The sequence below is a fragment of the Stegostoma tigrinum genome, chromosome 11 (assembly GCF_030684315.1).
Source record: "Stegostoma tigrinum isolate sSteTig4 chromosome 11, sSteTig4.hap1, whole genome shotgun sequence".
In the NCBI taxonomy this organism is placed as follows: Eukaryota; Metazoa; Chordata; class Chondrichthyes; order Orectolobiformes; family Stegostomatidae; genus Stegostoma; species Stegostoma tigrinum.
In genome coordinates this window covers 70,187,458-70,197,812 of record NC_081364.1, presented here as the reverse complement: position 1 = coordinate 70,197,812, position 10,355 = coordinate 70,187,458, and the positions used below count along the sequence as shown (strand labels likewise).

The following is a 10,355-nucleotide window of genomic DNA, read 5'->3' as shown; positions in this document are numbered from 1 at the left end:
GTTTAGTGACTATCATCTTTAGGCTGCTTCATTAGGGAATTAAATCCTGCAGACACACACTGTGTTAAGAAGGATCTCAAATAGATATTATTACTGAAAAGAAGAGACAAAGAAAGAGTATAATTTCTGGCCCCAAAAGAGCATACTGCCTATCACGATTTCTCGTCTCAAATGTGTGAATGCCCTCTTCCTAAAACCATTAAATGGCGCAAAACAACAAACTATATTTCAGTATAATAAAATGTGAGGCTGGATGAACACAGCAGGCCAAGCAGCATCTCAGGAGCACAAAAGCTGACGTTTCGGGCCTAGACCCTTCATCAGAGAGGGGGATGGAGGGAGGGAACTGGAATAAATAGGGAGAGAGGGGGAGGCGGACCGAAGATGGAGAGTAAAGAAGATAGGTGGAGAGGGTGTAGGTGGGGAGGTAGGGAGGGGATAGGTCAGTCCAGGGAAGACGGACAGGTCAAGGAGGTGGGATGAGGTTAGTAGGTAGATGGGGGTGCGGCTTGGGGTGGGAGGAAGGGATGGGTGAGAGGAAGAACCGGTTAGGGAGGCAGAGACAGGTTGGACTGGTTTTGGGATGCAGTGGGTGGGGGGGAAGAGCTGGGCTGGTTGTGTGGTGCAGTGGGGGGAGGGGATGAACTGGGCTGGTTTAGGGATGCAGTAGGGGAAGGGGAGATTTTGAAACTGGTGAAGTCCACATTGATACCATATGGCTGCAGGGTTCCCAGGCGGAATATGAGTTGCTGTTCCTGCAACCTTCGGGTGGCATCATTGTGGCAGTGCAGGAGGCCCATGATGGACATGTCATCAAGAGAATGGGAGGGGGAGTGGAAATGGTTGGCGACTGGGAGGTGCAGTTGTTTGTTGCGAACTGAGCGGAGGTGTTCTGCAAAGCGGTCCCCAAGCCTCCGCTTGGTTTCCCCAATGTAGAGGAAGCCGCACCGGGTACAGTGGATGCAGTTGCACTATATTTCAGTGTCTCCTCACCACTGGCTGGTCTCCAATCCTCCCTCCTCACCCTGCATAGACAAGCCAAACAAGCGCTGGATCTTTGGGAAAATAAAGTGGGAGTATCACTCACTGAGCTGTGGTGTGGCAGATGGTGTTTAATTTGGGGCAATGCAAGGCATTGAATTTTGGTAAAACATATAAGGGTGAGAATTACACATTTAAAAGTAAGGCCTTTGGTTGTGTTTAGAACAGAGACACAAATCAGCAGGGTAGTTAAGAAGGGTAGTTAAGTACGCTGCCTTCATTTCTCAGGCGTTTGAGTTTATGGGGCTAGACGTCATGTTGAGGATGTTGAGACGTCATTTACAGGATGTTGGTGAAGCCTCGGCTGGAGCACTGTAACCAGTTCTAGATGCACTGGTATAGGAAGGATAATGTTAAGCTGGAGAGGCTTCAGAAGACATTTCCGAAAATGTTGCTGGGAATGGATAGTTTGAGATTTCAGGAGAGGCTGGATCGGCTGGGGTATTTTCACTGGAGAGTTGGAGTTTAAGGGGAGACTTTTTAGAGGTTTATAAAATCATGAGGGGTCAAATAAGTTGGATGAGAGATGTATTTCCGTCGGGTGAAAGATTTCAAGACTAGGAGAGTTTTTTTAAGTTTATAGGAGTAAAGACTTTTAAAAAGAAATGAGAGGTAATCATTTTCAATACGGAGTCGTTGTGTGTGGAATGAACTTCCATAGCAAGTGGCGTGAGTGGATGCAGTTACAACTTTAAAAAGACATTTAGGCAAGTACATAACTAAGAAGGTAAGGTGTGTTCAGGAGGGTTTCCTAACTCAGTACGTTGACAGGCCGACGAGGGGAGAGGCCATTCTAGACTTGGTGCTCGGAAATGAGCCGGGGCAGGTATCAGATCTTGTGGTGGGAGAGCATTTTGGTGATAGTGACCATAAGTGCCTCACATTCTACTTAGCTATGGAGAAGGAGAGGATTAGGCTAAATGGGAGGATATTTAATTGGGGAAGTGGAAACTATGACGCGATTAGACATGAGTTAGGAAACATGGACTGGGAGCAATTGTTCCATGATAAGGGCACAATAGACATGTGGAGACTGTTTAAGGAACAGTTGTTGCGAGTGATGAGTAAATATGTCCCTCTGAGACAGGCAAGAAGGGGTAAGATAAAGGAACCTTGGATGACGAGAGCGGTGGAGCTTCTTGTGAAAAGGAAGAAGGTAGCTTACATAATGTGGAGGAAGTTAGGGTCCAGCTCAGCTCGAGGGGATTACACGCAGGCAAGGGAGGAGCTCAAAAATGGTCTGAGGAGAGCCAGGAGGGGGCACGAGAAAGGCTTGGCAGAAGGAATCCGGGAAAACACAGGCATTTTACACTTACGTGAGGAATAAGAGAATGGTCAAAGAAAGAGTAGGGCCGATCAGGGATAGCATAGGGAACTTGTGTGTGGAGTCTGAGGAGGTAGGGGAAGCCCTAAATGAGTTTTTTGCTTCTGTCTTTACGGAAGAAACCAACTTTGTAGTGAATGAAACCTTTGAAGAGCAGGTGTGCATGCTAGAATGGATAGAGATAGAGGAAGCTGATGTGCTGAAAATTTTGTCAAATATTAAGATTGACAAGTCGCCAGGCCCGGACCCGATTTGTCCTCGGCTGCTTTGGGAAGCGAGAAATGAAATTGCTTCGCCATTTGCGAGGATCTTTGCATCCTCGCTCTCCACTGGAGCCATACCTGAGGACTGGAGAGAGGCAAATGTAATTCCTCTCTTCAAGAAAGGAAATAGGGAAATCCCTGGCAATTACAGACCAGTAAGTCTCACGTCTGTCGTCTGCAAGGTGTAAGAAGGGATTCTGAGGGATAGGATTTATGGCCATGTGGAAGAGCATGGCTTGATTAAATGCAGTCAACACGGCTTTGTGAGGGGCAGGCCATGCCTCACAAACCTTATCGAGTTCTTTGAGGATGTGACTAGAAAAGTTGATGAGGGTCGAGCTGTGGATGTGGTGTATATGGACTTCAGTAAGGCATTTGATAAGGTTCCCCATGGTAGGCTCATTCAGACGGTCAGGAGGAATGGGATACAGGGGAACTTAGCTGTCTGGATACAGAATTGGCTGGCCAACAGAAGGCAGTGAGTGGTAGTAGAAGAAAAATATTCTGCCTGGAAGTTAGTGGTGAGTGGTGTTCCACAGGGCTCTGTCCTTGGGCCTCTACTGTTTGTAATTTTTATTAATGACTTGGATGAGGGGTTTGAAGGATGGTTCAGCACGTTTGCAGATGACGCAAAGGTTGGAGGTGTTGTTGACAGTATAGAGAGCTGTTGTAGGCTGCAGCGGGACATTGACAGGATGCAAAGATAGGCTGAGAGGTGGCAGATGGAGTTCAACCTGGATAAATGCGAGGTGATGCATTTTGGAAGGTCGAATTTGAAAGCTGAGTACAGGATTAAGGATAGGATTCTTGGCAGTGTGGAGGAACAGAGGGATCTTGGTGTGCAGATACATAGATCCCTTAAAATGGCCACCCAAGTGGACAGGGTTGTCAAGAAAGCATATGGTGTTTTGGCTTTCATTAACAGGGGGATTGAGTTTAAGAGCCATGAGATCTTGTTGCAGCTCTATAAAACTTTGGTTAGACCACACTTGGAATACTGCATCCAGTTCTGGTCGCCGTATTATAGGAAAGATGTGGATGCTTTGGAGAGGGTTCAGAGGGGGTTTACCAGGATGTTGCCTGGACTGGAGGGCTTTTCTTATGAAGAGAGGATGACTGAGCTCGGACTTTTTCCTTTGGAGAAAAGGAGGAGGAGTGGGGACCTAATTGAGGTATACAAGATAATGAGAGGCATAGATAGAGTTGATAGCCAGAGACTATTTCCCAGGGCAGAAATGGCTAGCACGAGGAGTCATAGTTTTAAGCTGGTTGGAGGAAAGTATAGAGGGGATGCCAGAGGCGGGTTCTTTACACAGAGAGTTGTGAGAGCATGGAATGCGTTGCCAGCAGCAGTTGTGGAAGCAAGGTCATTGGGGTCATTTAAGAGACTGCTGGACATGCATATGGTCACAGAAATTTGAGGGTGCATACATGAGGATCAATGGTCGGCACAACATCGTGGGCTGAAGGGCCTGTTCTGTGCTGTACTGTTCTATGTTCTATGTTCTATGTTCTATTAGAAAGGCACATTAGCCAACTAAGCCACAGCACCACACAAGCTGCTTCAGCACCACACAAGCTGCTTCAGCTCCAATCCATATGTTCATGAACTTAAACACCCGAACACAGAAACTTTTTTTCTATCTCAATGTTAATCAGTGAGAATTTAAATCAAGCACCGTTTTATTTAAAGACAGACAGTTCACAACTGAATATTTCCAGTGAAAATGCACAGAAAGATACAATCTCCTCTTACACTGCTTTAAAACCGATATTTTCACAGTTAAAACTGGCTGGATAAAGCGGATATGTTCATCCTCTCTGTACCCATTAACCACGTTAATACACACAGACGAAACATCGCAAACTGCATTCAATCCTCTTCTCCCTGCTGCAGGAAAGATGAAAGTGCTTACAGAGAAGTTGCGAGGGTTGGAGCAGATGTTCCGGAAGGAGAGGCTGAATAAAATCGGGCTCTTTACACTGGAGTGTTGGAGGCTGAGGGATGACCTTATCGAAGTTAATAAAATCATGAGGGGTAGTGATCAGGTCTTTTTCCCAGGGTAGGGGAGTCCAAACTTCAGGTTATAGGTTTAAGGTTTGAGGGTAAAGATTTTAAAGGGACATAGGGTGTAATGTTTTGACACACAGGGTGGTGTGTGTATGGAATGAACTGACACAGGAAATGGTGTAGGCTGGTATAAACACAACATATAAAAGGCATCTGTATGGATACATGTACAGGAAGGGTTTAGCGGGATATGGGCCAAATGTTGGCAAACAGGAGGAGATAAATTTTGGAAATCTTGTCGGCATGGATCTTGTCTGTTTCTGTGCTGAATAACTCTCGGACTCGATAATTGCTTTAAGTTTAGAAATGGTTCACTCAAACATCCTACCTGCTACACACCAGTGCGATCACACTTAGCAGATGTCGATAAATGCTCCAAGTGTTGGAAGAGATCTAGCCAGTCTTTCCATCAGGTCTCACACCAGCGAATTCACACAGGAGAGAAACCATGCATTTGTTCTGAGTGTGGGAAAGGATTGAATCAGTCATCCCACTTACCGAGACACCTTGGTAGCCACACAGATGATAAATGTTTTAGTGGCCTTGATTGTAGTTGTTCATTTTTATCAAATATTGTGTACACATTCTTTGGTGACTGGAGAACTAATAACTAGACACTTACAGACACAGAGCGGAGTAAGGAACTACACACCCATAATGTTGAACGCTGTAAATAATCTGTGCCAAGAAAAGAATGGGTTCTGATTTATGCTTCGCTGTAAAGCCGCTTTTTATGAAGGTGATAAATTTCAGAGAAAAATGTTTCCACAACTGTTCAAAGTGGCAAAAGATGCATTTGGGGAAGGATGTGGGATGTGGCTAATTTAGATCTGGTAATGTGCAATGTGGCAGGTTTAATGAATTACATCAAGTTAAAAGATCTCTGAGAGAACAGTGCCCATCAAATAGTGTACATTAGAGTCCGGTGGGTGAGTTGTGGGGTGTGGGTATTTCAACATGAAATATACCCTTTAACCCTGATTCTGTGTGTTCTGTTCATTAAACAATAGGAAATCCATGCTCAATTATTAGCCAACACCATGAACTCTGACCTTGGGCTATGACCTTTTTTGACCCCTTTTTGAGTGCTGTGGAAAATTCAAGCAGACTTCATCTACGGTCTTCCTTTATGAACTCTGCTGTTAATATTAACAAACAACTCTTGATTAATTGTTAAGGCAATGGATTTCAAATCCATTGGGGTGTTTCTGCACGGATTCATATCCTGCTGACTGTGGGCAAAAGCTGGGTATGAATGCGAGGGCTGTTTGCTTCCTCTGTTTTGCTGTGACAGGAATCAAAGCAGCAGGAAAAAAACATTTCACTCAGACCACCAACAGTGGGAAAAGGTAACTCACTGCCTGTCATAGCAGAGCCAGCACAAACCTTCATAAAAGTTAGAACATAGAACATAGAACATAGAACAGTACAGCACAGAACAGGCCCTTCAGCCCACAATGTTGTGCCGACCATTGATCCTCATGGATGCACCCTCAAATTTCTGTGACCATATGCATGTCCAGCAGTCTCTTAAATGACCCCAATGACCTTGCTTCCACAACTGCTGCTGGCAACGCATTCCATGCTCTCACAACTCTCTGCGTAAAGAACCTGCCTCTGACATCCCCTCTATACTTTCCACCAACCAGCTTAAAACTATGACCCCTCGTGCTAGCCATTTCTGCCCTGGGAAATAGTCTCTGGCTATCGACTCTATCTATGCCTCTCATTATCTTGTATACCTCAATTAGGTCCCCTCTCCTCCTCCTTTTCTCCAATGAAAAGAGACCGAGCTCAGTCAACCTCTCTTCATAAGATAAGCCCTCCAGTCCAGGCAGCATCCTGGTAAACCTCCTCTGAACCCTCTCCAAAGCATCCACATCTTTCCTATAATAGGGCGCCCAGAACTGGACGCAGTATTCCAAGTGCGGTCTAACCAAAGTTTTATAGAGCTGCAACAAGATCTCACGACTCTTAAACTCAATCCCCCTGTTAATGAAAGCCAAAACACCATATGCTTTCTTAACAACCCTGTCCACTTGGGTGGCCATTTTAAGTTAAAGTTAAAGAGCTTTAAGATATCCACTTGCCAGGCCAACAGGTGAGGCTGTGAGCCATGTCCTGGGAAATAAGTCTAAACAGTCAGTTCTGAGAAAGGTTCACCCAACCCAAAACAGTAACCCTGATTTTCCTTCACAAATACTGCCAGATGTATTGAACTTTTCCAGCAATTTTGGTTTTGTTCCAAGAACAATCAAGGTCAAGGGATTATGTTCAGGAAACTGTTTGATCCTTGGAATTCCTGAAGCATTGTGGGATGTATGTCACACAAAGCGAGTCCCAGCTGGTTGAGGATTGGCCACTGTGGTCTACAGATGGCTCGTTGGTCCAGGGGTATGATTCTTGTTTTGGGTCTTACAGCATTTATAAACGCCAGAAGTCCCAGTTTTACATCTAAACAACCACACGTGTTTTGCCAAAGTACACAGATAATTATCTCAAAAAGCAGCTGCATGAAATGAACTCGAACTGCCTGACTTTGGGATTGGGTAGAGGTCCCATTGCAGTGAACACAGTCAAGGGATACACTTGTTCAAAGGAAGAACAAGAGTTTTAGAATGTTCACACAGGCAAACCAACTCTGAATGAATTCTTCGGCTGAAGCATTGCTCAATCATGAACATGAAACCTCAGAAAGTGGTAATGTGAAGTGATTGGGGATAGTGCTGAACAGGCTTATGTGAATCGTAGACAAAGAGGAGACTGGAAGAACAAAACAGGCCAGGCTGCATCAAAAGAATTGTTTCTGGAGGCATTGAAGGTGTTGTGAGTAAGGAGCATTGAAGATAGGTCCAAATATTGAATGTTTAAAATGTACCTGTATGTCAGAAATGAAGATGGGTTGGAAAGTTGAGACAGTTCTCCTTGGGGAATAGAAGGCTCTAAAGTGATCCGAACGAAGCTTTCCAAGTCACAAGAAGTCTAGACTGTGGAAATAAAGGCATGGAAGTTCTACCACACCACGCCTGAAGGGATTGAGAATGAAGAGGCAGAGATTTAAAGACATGAGGAAAACAAATTAAAAGTAACTTGAGGAAGAACGTTCTCACAGAAGGAGTGGTTCGGGTCGGTAAATCACAATCTGACAGCAACAGAGGCAGATTCAATCAACACTAAATGGAATTGGATGGTTATGTTAAAAGTACCTGTGCAGATGTTACAGGGAGAAGGCAAAAGATTGATACTGAAAGTGATAATCATTTGCTTATTGTGAAGATGTGGCATAACTAGGGTAGGGCGCAAGGTCTCCGTCTGAGCTGTGAAAAAGTTTTGTGATTCTGAGTGAAATCGACCAACAGAATGTGGGAAATTAGACAACGGTTATACTTACACAGCTGTGACACGTCTGTGCAACAAAACAACAGTGAAAAGCTTTGAACATCGCCATCGAATGGAAATGCTGCACTCCAGATGGAAAGCAGAATACTTGCCTAAGACACACATAGCTCATGGTAGCAGAGTGGTGCAGTGGAAGCGTGCTGGGCCCATCACCTAGCGGTCGATGGATCGAAACCATCCTCTGCTATTTTCTATTGGTCAGTGCTGTGGCTTGCAGTGAACTGCACTGTGCATTTTCATCAGCTGTCTACTTCCCTCAGCTCCATGTATCTGAAATAAATACCTCATGTTGATGCTCTGGCCAAGGCCACACAGGAGAGCTGATACACTTGTGAAGGTCTGAATGGTCTTCTCCTGTTCTCAGTCGGTCTGCTCCGAATGGAATGTAAAACTTCTTCTCTGAGATAGGAATAAACTGGTGAAGTAGAAACTCATTACTTGCAGTATTTTTGTTTTCATGCCTGGCAGTAATTTCCCACGCTGTTTCAGACATGAATGACAAAAGAATCGGGATGTCAGAGACTGCATCATGACACAGACAGAGTTCACCATTATTAGGGACAGATATCACCGGTTGTGAATAACTACAGAGAAATACAAGAGGCAGAGAGTCGCTGTGGACTCGATGGGCTGAATGTGAATGTGAATGACGCCATGGGTTTATGACATCACTCTCCCTGTCTCTGTGAGGGAGCGGGTGGGGGAGAAACAATGGCTCATTATTAACCCTCCCTTCCACGTTGTACTGTCTGCCGCCTCGCAACTCAGGGCTGTTGGGGATGTCTCTCAGTGAGTGAGTGTTTCACTCAGATTCTCTGAACATGGGGCTGTTGGTGTCAGACATTAACTCCTGCTGTGGAGGTCACAAATGAACGGACGCCCCATGTGCAAACAAATTCTGAACATCAAACAGGTTGCACAGAAAGATCGCATTTTAAGTTGCTGTAGAGATTAATCTCGAGTTCTGACTTCTATCTTTCCCAGCAGCTCTCCTTCTTTTTCTGTCTCCCTCTGATAAATGTCATTTGATGAAAGTTCCAAATCACCTTTACAATTTGCTGGACAAGTCTGATTCCACCCTTCTGCTCCTTCCTTCTTCCAGTGTTTGAGAGACATCGACAAAGTGTATACCACCCACCCCAGCAATGCCTGCCGATGGCCAAATGGTTGAATACATCTGCCGATGGAGAGAGCTCTATCCCAGCAGAATGGTGACAGAATGAGAAGAAGTTCATTGAAGCAACGGGGAGTAGATTTTTTTTTCAGCAACTTGTTCAGATATGTTATTATATACCTCCGGAGCAGATAAAACTTGAACTCTGTCTCCTACATCCGAGGTAGGGACACTGTCACTGCGTGATTGACACCTCATTTATTGTTAAGTTGCCCGGCAGCAGACAGCATCATTGGTCTTCTGGTCTGCTTCTCACATCAGCTGGCTGTTAGAAACGTGAGAAGCTGCTGGCTTGAATCCTGCATCAGCCATTGTTGCCTCTGATTTTTTTTAATGTTCAGGAGAGCCAGGGGGTGGTTCTTTATGAAACCGATTTCAGTCTATGTTCCCAAAAGGTGTTTCCTGCAAATATATCATATGCATCCACTTCACTGATGAAGGTTTAGAATTAATAATCGTCGGAAATTACGTTTCATTGGCTTGATTCATAAACTAGCACAGTAACTGAATAAAATGATGGCAAGCCTTAATGGATAAAGAGGTGACTGTGAAGCAGGCATCTGAGGATAAATTTGTTTCTTTTTCAAGTGAAATTTACTGTTTCCCAAAGTGGGGTCCATTGAAGTGAAGCAGTGACAGAGATTCCCTTTGCTGGTGCTCAACTCATGTATCACATTTCCACCTTGGTCCTTGTAAACATGTGAACTCAACAAGAAGCCAGGTGCCCACTGTGGGCCAGTGGCATAATGGATAACGCATCTGACTTCGGATCAGGAGGTTGTAGGTTTGACTCCTGCCTGGCTCAAGCACAGTTGTTCTATTTTCAATACGAGTAAGGTGACACCTTCACCTGAAGTTGGAACATACAGCAGGTGATTTTTCAGCCAGATTCCCAGAAGCTAAAGTATGAAATTGGAAGTTGCACATGAGCAGTGTTGGCAACCTTTTTCTGCTCACTGTTAGTTTCAATTCCAAGCTCACAACAACAAGTTTCATTGCCTGGAGAACTTGCTTGTGTTCCATGTAAATCTGCCTGTTGTTGGCGAATCATGTGTGGGGACAGAGAGTGAACATGAAGCAGGT

At 44.8% G+C, this 10,355-nt stretch overlaps 1 non-coding gene across 1 annotated transcript; it reads left to right on the top strand.

Moving 5' to 3' along the window:
• Positions 1–10,004: 10,004 nt before the first annotated feature.
• trnar-ucg (transfer RNA arginine (anticodon UCG)) lies at positions 10,005–10,077 on the top strand. The gene has a single exon. It is a non-coding gene; the product is annotated as a tRNA-Arg (tRNA).
• Positions 10,078–10,355: the final 278 nt, after the last annotated feature.